Below are 10,521 nucleotides of genomic sequence, written 5' to 3' on the forward strand. Positions count from 1 at the left end.
GTGCTGGGGAACACGGCAGCTACCCTCCCAGCTTCAGCTTGTGCAGTGAATTTTGTCTTTACCCCAACTACGTAAATAACCAGAAGACCCAATTCGAGCTGCTACAATTGACACACATGTGGTTTTCCTCCAGAAAAACTGTTAAATTCTACTGTAATCTAATATGACTTTCAAACTATCATAAGCAGCTTATTCTTTTTCTTCTATGACAGTGCTTCTAAGTCATACGGATTTTTACAGATAGGATTTTAAGCCATAAAGAATGTAGCAATCTGTACTAAGGTAACTGAAACCATTTAATTTGCCAAGTTTATCAAAAGCCTTTGGTCTGCACAGAATTCAGATAATATTTAGGGAAAATTAGGAACCTGGAAGGGGATGGATCTGAATTAGTTTTCTGATGATGCATGTGCCTGTTAACTGGAATATTATAGAGAACTTTGCTTGTATTAATTAAATTGGCAAATGAGAACAGATTAGTTCTGATTCAAATGCATTACTGCTGCAAAGCCCATCAGAAGCTACTGGTGGGGAACCTTTTGTGGGTCATAAATAAAACGGGAGAACACGACACACGATTTCCTAAGTTCTTCTCCAAAATGTGGTGAAAAAAAATCAGGTCTTATGGGAGAAGGTCAATTTTAGCCTTAAGATCATATGTCGAAGTTCTTATGCACCCAAAGTGGAGCATTATTAAAATTCTTAATTGTAAAGGCAAATTTTCTATTTCAAAATTTCTTGCTTTTTATACGCAGTAGCTGCATTTTGAGCCTAATTTCTAAGGAGGGAGGGAGTTAGTTGGTAGGCCAGAAATCAGTGTTTACACAGAAGCTGGTAATACTGGCCTGACTACATCAATAATGGACAGAAAGAGGACCAGTCCCAACTGCTGTTGTCTATGGTGGGTAATTCCCAAGGTCTGCTTTATTAGCGCTGAAGAAAAATAAGGACAAATATGATATGTGTGTGTGTGTGTGTGTGTATGTGTACACACACACAGAAAAATGTCAAAGAAATCTCAAAGACCTCTAAGATTTTTCTAGATGGCCAAAAAGCCAATATTCCTTGGCAATGTGAAAATATTGTTTTGGCCAAAAGCTTATTCTACTTTAGGAGAAAAAAGTAAGGAATTAGAAATACAGAATGTAAAAGCAGGGGAAAATCAAACAGCATACATTAAAAGTTTTGAAATGCAAAAGAGGAGTGGAAAAGATCAAGAATATCACCATCATTCTGCAAGACCAGGGAATTTGCTTAGTGACATTTCCAAAAAATGGACTAGTTCTCATTTTGTAGAGGAAGGCAAGAAAAATCCTGGCAAAAAAATTTCCAACAGAGAGAACTGAAGAATTAGAGTGTAATCAATGTGGTCAGACAAACCTGATTTCATCCTCTGAGGTAATTTTACTTTTTGTCTGAGATGTATATTTTTATCACTTAGCATTGCAACATCGAGCCTGTAAAGTGCACTTCAGTGAATGATGAACAGGCTAAATGGTAGGCACAATTTCTCAATAATCTGAGAGTAAGCATTAAAAATGGGATAACACAGTGACTGGTAGAATATTAAATAACAGGATGAGCAGGGTATCAGAGATATCTGAGCCACTTACTAAACTGATTAACTGATTCATTGGAAGAATACATCTTTAGGAACAAGGATTGCCAGCTACATGTATGGAAGGGGGTGCTGTGCCTATTGCTGAATATGACAGGCAACTAAGATGATATTCCATGTACAACTCCTCACACGTATTCAGCACTGGAAAAAAAAATCCACAGATGGCTAAAGGAGACATAATAAATAGGAAAAATTGGGTGATATTGTTTTGTATACCTTTGGTAAATTGGTATTGGGGAAGATGATCTGATCATGGTTAAAAAAAGGAGAAATTAAAAAAAGCAGCAGCTAGGAAACAGCAGAGTGTGGTAAGAATTCCCAAACTGATTCAAGGGCTAGAGATAATGCCTTCCATGGAGAGGTTTAAAGAGCTCCATCTATTTAGTTTATCAGGAAGAGGCTTGAGGGGCAACTTGTTTACAACATATAAATACTTTAATGTGTTCTAACGGGCTCTTGAATCTAGTGGAGAAAGGCATGAGGAGGATCATCAGCTGGAAGCTGCAGCCCAATGAGCGAATAAGTCAGGAATGTTTAACAGGAACAATGATTTACAATTGGAACAAGATATCAAAGAAAGGGATATTATTCTGCTTAAGTATCCAGCTCCTTACTGACTGCCTTTAGGCATAGCGTGCTTTAGTCTGACAAAAAGTCACTAGATTCAGTTCTGGAGACTTTAATAAGCAGGTCTGGCTACAAGATCTTCTTGTTTCCCTTCTGGCCCTCTATTTATATCTTTCTAGAATAGGCACACCTGTATATAGGGTAAAGAACGCTAGAAACTTCACACTTTGGGTATAATGATGAACTCCAGCACATTCTGTCACTGTATAATAAGTTGAACTGGCTGAAACATGATTTTATTTTCTGGAAAAACAAAAAAATTGTAAAATTAGAAAAAGTTCTGAAGCTTCCTTTAAAAAAACGTGCTTTTGATAAATTCCTTCTCCCTCTCCTCAAAGCTCTGGTAAAAATTAGGTGTCTTCTGACAACGTATACTTAGTTTTCTCAACAAAGTATTTTCAGAGCAAAGGAACTGAAGAGGATTTTGAGTGATGTATTGGAGAATCTCAGATAGCTCCTGATGCATGCGTGCCATATGGCAAAAGATATTTGCGGTGTAACAGTTCTCACATTTTAATTTGGGGATTTGTGTCTTCTGAAAGGCCCTGCATTTTCAAGCCCAAAGCCAGGTTACCAGTCATGTGTGCTTTTGCAGAGCAGCTGCACTGAATTAGCAATACTGTAGGTTTTCCAGTGTTTCAGTCCTGACCACAATAAACCATCCATTGCACTGAGACTATTTTCATAGTTTCAGAACCATTCACTGATTACTGGAGAAACTGGCAAGGCAGGCAATAATTCATGATAATTGTGATAAATTTCTGTGTCAATATTTTAAAATAAGTGGTCTCAAACTATGTGCTACATCTTACATAAACCACACATGGTGCATGCAGATTGGGAGCTATACCTTGCCGCAGGCTGGGAGCTCTCTACTCGTGTTTGCTGTCCCTTCCCCTCCCTTGCCTTTGCCTATCTCTCAGAAACATTACAGCACTGCAGTGTGTAGGCTTCACATCACAGTGAATGCTAACTTTTGTTACATACACTGTGAAGAAGAGAATGCCTGCCACTATGAACACACTGAAAAATTGTTCATCTGAACCAGAAATATTGAGTTAAAAGGCTCCATATTATTGTACTAAGTTAGTTCACTACAAAATGTGTTTGCCAAAGCACACGTGTGAATGTGGGGAGAGTCAGTCCACAAGCTGAAGTCGATCCAAAAATGAATTTTGTTTTTGCTCAGAAAAACATGAGCTCCATTTTTTTAAACCAGGCATATATTAATTTGCCAGCCATTCATCTCACCCAAATTTGAAGCCAAAATCTGCCCCCAGACATGAACATGCAAACGCTGTTCCTGGATAAATCAGTGTCAGAGATGCACGTGCTTAAAGGCTGAAATGGATCTTTTCTGAATAGGCTTGGGGTACGCTCCTAAAACTTGCGTTTCATAGCAAGGCTTACTTTGGTAGATGGAGGTTAGCCTGTCTGCAAAGAACAGTACTGAATCTGCCAAGACTGATTGGGGTATATAAATAAATGAGAATGAGTGTACAACTTTATGGAGTTTGAACATTAAGCAGAATCTTCCTGCTAATAAAATTAATGGAGAATAGTTAGCTTGTGCATGAAAATGTATGTTAAAGCAATTATAGGACAGTAAAGTAAATGTTTACAGAGGTTGCAGGAAAAATCTGGCAATAATATTTTGCTCTGCAGAACAGAGATTCATGGCAAAACTGTGTAGCAAAGTGATCTATTTAATCTGATTTATGAGTACTTCTTTAAAAAAGCCATCAAACAAACTCCATGAATATGATTAGAATCAAAATAAATGCTAAAAGGGCAAATATTTATATGGGCTTCAAGTCAGAATTTTAGCTGTGATGAGGCCAAAATGAACACAATCCAAGAGCCAGAAATCTCTGATTGTATTTAGAACAATAGTTTTAAACAAAATAATCTGATCAAATTACTGTATAAAAACCCACAGGGTATATCAGTGCCAGCATTTTATGCTTGAAGAGACAGCATGCTTTCAAAGTACTAAATAATGGGGATTTTTTCAAAAACATCCTAATAGTGAAAATGAGGACACAGAACTGTCCCTTTGCAGGCAGAGGAAGGAACTCGGGAGTATTTATGATGAACCGACCACAAGTGAACTCTAGAAACTGAGCAGCTATAGCTGTGTTTGAAAGAAAATGGCTGCCTGTGTGCATTAGGCAGCTCTTGAATGCAATCAAGCCTTTAGAGGAAAGATTTTGAGGACGGGGTAGAGTTCTTCAGTTCTTCCCATGCACAATCTTTCTTTTTCTTGGAACGTAACCGTGGAGAGAGATGGCGTGCTATGCAGACAAATAAATGAGATGCAACCAAAGAAGTACGAATATTCAAAACAAGCAAGCAGGAAAACCAATTTTGTCAGTAAAGTAGCTAAACATTGGTTTGAACCCAATTGAACCTACAAAGCTTTATGAACACCCCATGACCTATGCTGAGTGGTGATTCTTCTCCTTTTAATACCCCTTAGGTCTTTATCGTTATAATGAGCAAAATACATCGTGGCAGAGCTAAAATTTCAGGTTAGGCTGGTTTAGGGGCAGTCAGTTCTGGGACTTCCCCCAGCACATAAGCCAAAGCTCCCGCCTTGGCGAAGGCACAAGAGGAGATGTTGGGCTCTTTCACCTTCAAGTGCCACCCTGACAGCCCTTACAGCTGTCCACTGTCTCCCCAGCTGCAAAGTAGCAGCTCTGGCTGAGCTCCCGCAGCTTTAAACACATTTCTGATATGTGTTTGTTTAAGCTTCTCTTTAAACACTGCAGCATTTCTTCCCCAGGTAACTTCTCAAGGGCTTTGCTATCCTTACTGTTAGAAACATTTTTAATTTTTTATTTGTAAAGTGGTGGGGGAAAAGGTTGAAAGTGAGTAAAGTGGCTAAAGGTGATTTCTGACATAATTTTCCTCCTAGTGTATTTGCAGCTTCTTTGATAGAAGAACACAGAGTATCATTCCAGGATTTGGGGGTCATTTCTCAACAATCTCAGGCCAGCAAAAAAGACAGTTTCAGAGCAGAAATAAAGCCTATCCTTGGCTCAGGTTTCCTGTCCTGTGTCTGAACAATTACAAATCAAAATTCACATGCTCCTGATGCACAGACACATAATAAACCACAAATAGCAACATGCAGGAGTTTTGTTACTGTCTAGGAAAAAAAAAATGCCACAATGCCCTCAGTGGTTTTGGAGTTTTTTCTTAGTTCTGCCTCATGATAAAGGCCTCGTACATTAAAACTGACACATACTCTGAGATACATTTTCATCCACGGTTTTCTTCTTGTAGACTATGGCAGGATTTTCAGGCTGAGCAGTGTTTTCTTGCCAGAAAAGCAGCCAAAGGTAGGCTTAAGCTTTCATGGCTTGTCTGTTCCTATTTTCCACCAGTTGCTTGAGACTGAAATAAAAATACTGACCACCCAACTTGAATATTTCTAGGACTGGTGTGCCTTTAAAAAATAACACTGCGAGCACTTTATGTAAACCACAGAGTTGAGTAACTGCTGCCTTCTTTTTTTTTTTTTTCCCAACCACAATATATAAAAGGTTTTGACCTCACAATATTCTCTACCAGCATCTGGCTTGACCATTCAAATTATCTCATATTATGTTAGGGGGCGGGGGTGAAAGCGGTTATAAACAGTCTTTTTAAGCACAGGGCTCAAAAGGCTGGGAGTGCCCTACTAAATCATTTCTCCATGTCTGCTCGAGCTCAGCAGGTTGTGCAGCTTCTTTGGTAGCTTATGCACAACATGGTGCCCCAGGATGTACTACAATTTCATGCAGTTCTTGTATGAACCATGTGCAAGGAGAGGTGTTTTAGAAAAGTCTTATGGTTAGCTGGGTTTCAGTGTACCTTTGGGTGTGCAGATGGATTATATAGCATCAAGCACATCATTGCCTGCCAAGCAACGTGGATTTGCGCCCTGCCCTCCCCTTCTCCCTTCCTGAGCGCCTCCAAGAGCTGTAGAGCAGCAGGGCTAACGTCCGCCACACACACGCTTTTTCATGCAAGCGGTGAGGTGTGTGCAGGAGAAAGCGTTGAGGGTTCGTATGTAAATATTCTGGCAACTAAAATTTAAGATGGTGAGGTTGCTAGGGTGCTCTCTGAGAAGCCAATGCAAGTGCTGGGGGCAGAGCTGGCAGTGTGCGTGCTGGGAGGATCCGCTGCAAGGCTCTTCGCCTGCCAGAGCGGTGTGCCTGCGTGCTGTGAGCTCTCCTGTCCCACCACAGAGAAGCATTTCCAGGCAGAGGGGGCGGCCGTTGCTGTGGTATGATAGGGAGGCATATATATATTGGTAGCTGAATGGTCCTGTTAACGCTGCAGAGCATGTTAAATATCTTTCAAACCCTTCATGATAAGAGATGCCATATAAATGTAGTAGGCTGGTGTGGAAAAATTCTTATCTGTGCTTACTGTATAGGTCTAATTCTTCTCCCTTAGTGAGGTCTCTGAGTCTAGTAGGAGCCGGGCAGGATGCTTTATTTTTGAGGAAAGTATTTCTTTGTGATGTATAGTGCTTGTGGAATAACACTGCGTTGACCTCGTCTTTTTGTAAAAAAAAGAATAGTATGTTTTACCTTTATTCATTTGCTCTGAAAATACTTTTGCTTGACCTTAACAAGGCACAATAATCGAAACCTCCCAAGTACTGCTGCCTTTGTATTAATTTTTGCCCTGGTCGTGGACTTGGACATGGGTGATTCCTTTCAGACTCGCACACTGTGACTGTCCTTACGCAACACTTAGGATTCTTTCAGCTACCAGCTTTTCTTTCCCCTTCCTTAGCTGTGGGTTTTGTGAATCCTTTTGTCTCTCTTGGGTCACAACAACAACACAGAACTGAGGTCAGATTTTACATCTGAATGCTTTCCTCAGACAAGTGGGTACTGTTCTCCCTCCTGATTCCACGAATTGGTACAATAAACTTTATCAAACACTATATAATGATTCCCTTTTAAATAGCAAAATGTTTTTTCTGGCTCTTGTTTGTGTTACTCCTGGTGACTCAAAGGTCTATAAAGTTGCTTCCCCTGCCAGGCTCGCTCTCAGTGGGATGCTTTAGCAGCCTGCAGTTTGGATGCATGCGAACAGAGATGTGCTGTTTTCCAAGGCAAGCACCCATTTGTTGGCGTGAGCTGCTCACGCTCTCCTCTCCACAGGAGCTCTTTCCCATTGAACTTTTGAACCACCAAAGCAAATCGAATCGTGTAGCTTTACAAAATGAAAAACGTCATTTGGGCTGTGTGAAGGAAGTGTTCCAGCTTCAGCGCAGTTGCCCAGGGAAGCAAAGCCAACAGAGAAACACATTGTCCTGGATGACTAAAGAATAAGGGCCTGTTAAATGAGTTTTGTCTCTCAAGTTTGTGGCATCTTTCTTGTGTCATCTCTTAGGCAAGACTGCATATGTACGATGATAATTTTTTGCAAGATCTTTCCTGCTTGACTGTGATTGCTGAAATCTGTGCAGTACCTGCTAATATGGTTTCCACGATTGGTGAGAGAGTGGGAACCAGTGCCAGAAATAATAGCCCTAAGTTTATAAAGGCCATACGCACTTTCAGTCTTGTGACAAAGGAATCTATCAGTTCTTACAAATGGGATTCCTCTAGACCTCTCCACTTCCCAGGCTCCCTACACACCACCTCCCCCAAGGCAAAGCACGTGTACTGCCCTGTGAGCCAAGTAGCTCCTCTAGATCCATCAGGCCGTATGTGGGAGCACGGCCAGTAGCCATAGAGAGGAGCGGGGAATCTCGGAGTGAAGCGCCTGGCAGGCAGGGCATCTGTGGGCTCCCAGGGTAGCTCCTCTCCCCCCCTAGCAGTCCAAGCAACGGACACGGCTGAGCAGAGGAGGACAGGAGCAGTGCAGTGCACCCAGCCGCCGACAGCAACTCCGGCAGTGATGCTGGGCAGAGGTGGTGAGGGGGGATTCATAGGAGCACACTTTAGTCCTGGCAGGTCAAGTTCAGTGAAAAATGGAGGCAGGGGGAAAAAAGCGTTTCTCTTTAAGCCTGCAAATAATAAGTGGAGAAATTGATTGATCTGTTATTGTTGAAACAGCTTCTTAAAAATATCGCCATGAAACTAACTGTCCTTTGGTGTATGTTTCAGACCTACCACTTCCCTAAAATGAGTTTAGAATGACCACACCTGCCCTCAGGAATGCTGTGTAACTGGAGCTAAAGGTCAAAAAGAAATCCTAACCAGAGGCATTTCCACGGCCAAGCTGAATTGTGTACTGGAGTAAAGAATACTTATTAGCTGATCTTTGGTGAATTTCTTTTCCAGTAACACATTAGCTCAAAACTTGTTGCGTTTCAAGTCTGTCTGCTTCAGAACAATGTCCTCAAGCTTGAGAGGACAGCACTGATTCAAGTGGACTCATGTAAAATGCCTTCATCTTTCACACAAAGATGCTTAAAAGCTTACACAACAGCAGTGAGTCATTCACATAGGATCGAGTTTTTATTCACACAACAAAAGTAAAACCGGTGTTCTCTGTCCCCTACTCCAGCATTGCTAATATGCAGGACACACATAATGGATGTGCATTATGCCCTGGAAAAACAAATTATTAGTGGGTGATGACAACTCCATAGTTGACAATCATACTGTCATTCATAAGTATTAACTTATCTTCCATGTTCCTTTACCTTGTTTCCAAGTGGAAATAAATCTGAGTGATATTTCTGCACTTCAACTGGGAGTAGGAAAGGTCAACGGTTCTAAAAGCCCCGCTAAAAGCTGTAGGTCTCCTCTTTATCCTTAATACTGTGTTAATTAATCCTGGTACAGATGGCATATGATTTATACAAGCTTTAACAAGTGAACATCGGTCTGTCTTTTTGACTGAGGGCATGATTCAGCAAGTCCCTTTTGCATTTGCCTGGCTATAAGAATGCACTAATCTTACGGAAATTAGGTGTAATGCATCGCTGAAGCAAGGTACTGGGGCTGGCTCAAACCTGTGAAATTAAGCAAACTTGATTTTAAGTAAAATCAACAGCTTTCACTGCAACTGGGATACATACCTTCTCTATTTGTCTTTATAAATTTCAGGTATGTAACCAAGGTTGGCCATCTAGGTGGAGCTGGTCATTGAAGAGGATCCCAAGATGGAGATGGGGTAGACTGAGGTGCCTGTCCTACTGCATTGACTATAGAGGGAGCCTAGATAGTTGTTAGACTAAATCTCTAATGTATACATGTCTATACATGGCCAGTGAGGTGAATCCTACCTAACTCCTGACTCTAGTGATCAGCTCATGTCAGATGTATAACCAGACCACATGGTTATAAAAAAAAAAAAAAAAAAAGAAGAAAAAGGCAAAGGATATATGGCAGCACAGTGTGTGGCCTTTGTTTTTTAACCAGCTCTTTGTTGGTTTCAACTAATTGTCACCACTACAAGATAAATCAGCTTTTAATTTTAAATTATTTTTAAATATCTAGAAATAGCACATCATATTTAAGTCCAGTAAGCAACAATGTTATATAACCCTTGAAAGCAAGGATGTTCAGATTTAATGATTTTTGCAGGGCACTAACTTATTTTGTTGTGTTCAAGTAGAGATCTCTACATACTACAAACTTGAAGACAACATAAAATAAATGTGTCCTATGCCGATATAACTGCTTAATCATCTTCCTGGTATTACTCTGTTTTTGTACGGAATGACGTTTTGGATCTACAGATCCACTGTGCATTATATAGCAGATTGACTGCAGACAAAACAGAAAATATGTGTGCTAAAATTTGATACACAAATCAATAAATCTTGTGTCCCTTTAAATATAATGAAAGCAAAGCTCATATTGATCTACATCAACTCTGATTAGAGTTGCATGGTATTCTCTTTTGAAAAAAAGCAGAATAGCTGCTGCTGAGTGAATTGTAGGCATCAGATATTACATAGCTAGCCCCATTGCAGTCAGGCAGAGGAGCCAAAACAAGTAGGGAGCCATAGGAATTTACCAGCTTCTATAAAATGGTGTCTGTTTGAAAGCTGGGGTTTTAGAGTGTATTTTCTGCAGCTCAGGTGTTCATTGCACTTTTCATTGGTAAAAAAAAAAAAAATAGAAGGGAATCCCATCTCTGAGCTGAAGAAATATTGGCATACTTTGCAGTTTATTTAAGGTTTTGATTTTAGGAAACTTGCTAAGTACACAATAACAGGGTCTATGCTCCCAACATATTCTGAGGAGAAGTAAAACTCTTCCCAAGATAACATCTATCTTCACTTTCCTGTGACACTTAATTTTTAAAAT

The sequence above is a fragment of the Aquila chrysaetos genome, chromosome 11 (genome assembly GCF_900496995.4).
Source record: "Aquila chrysaetos chrysaetos chromosome 11, bAquChr1.4, whole genome shotgun sequence".
In the NCBI taxonomy this organism is placed as follows: domain Eukaryota; kingdom Metazoa; phylum Chordata; class Aves; order Accipitriformes; family Accipitridae; genus Aquila; species Aquila chrysaetos.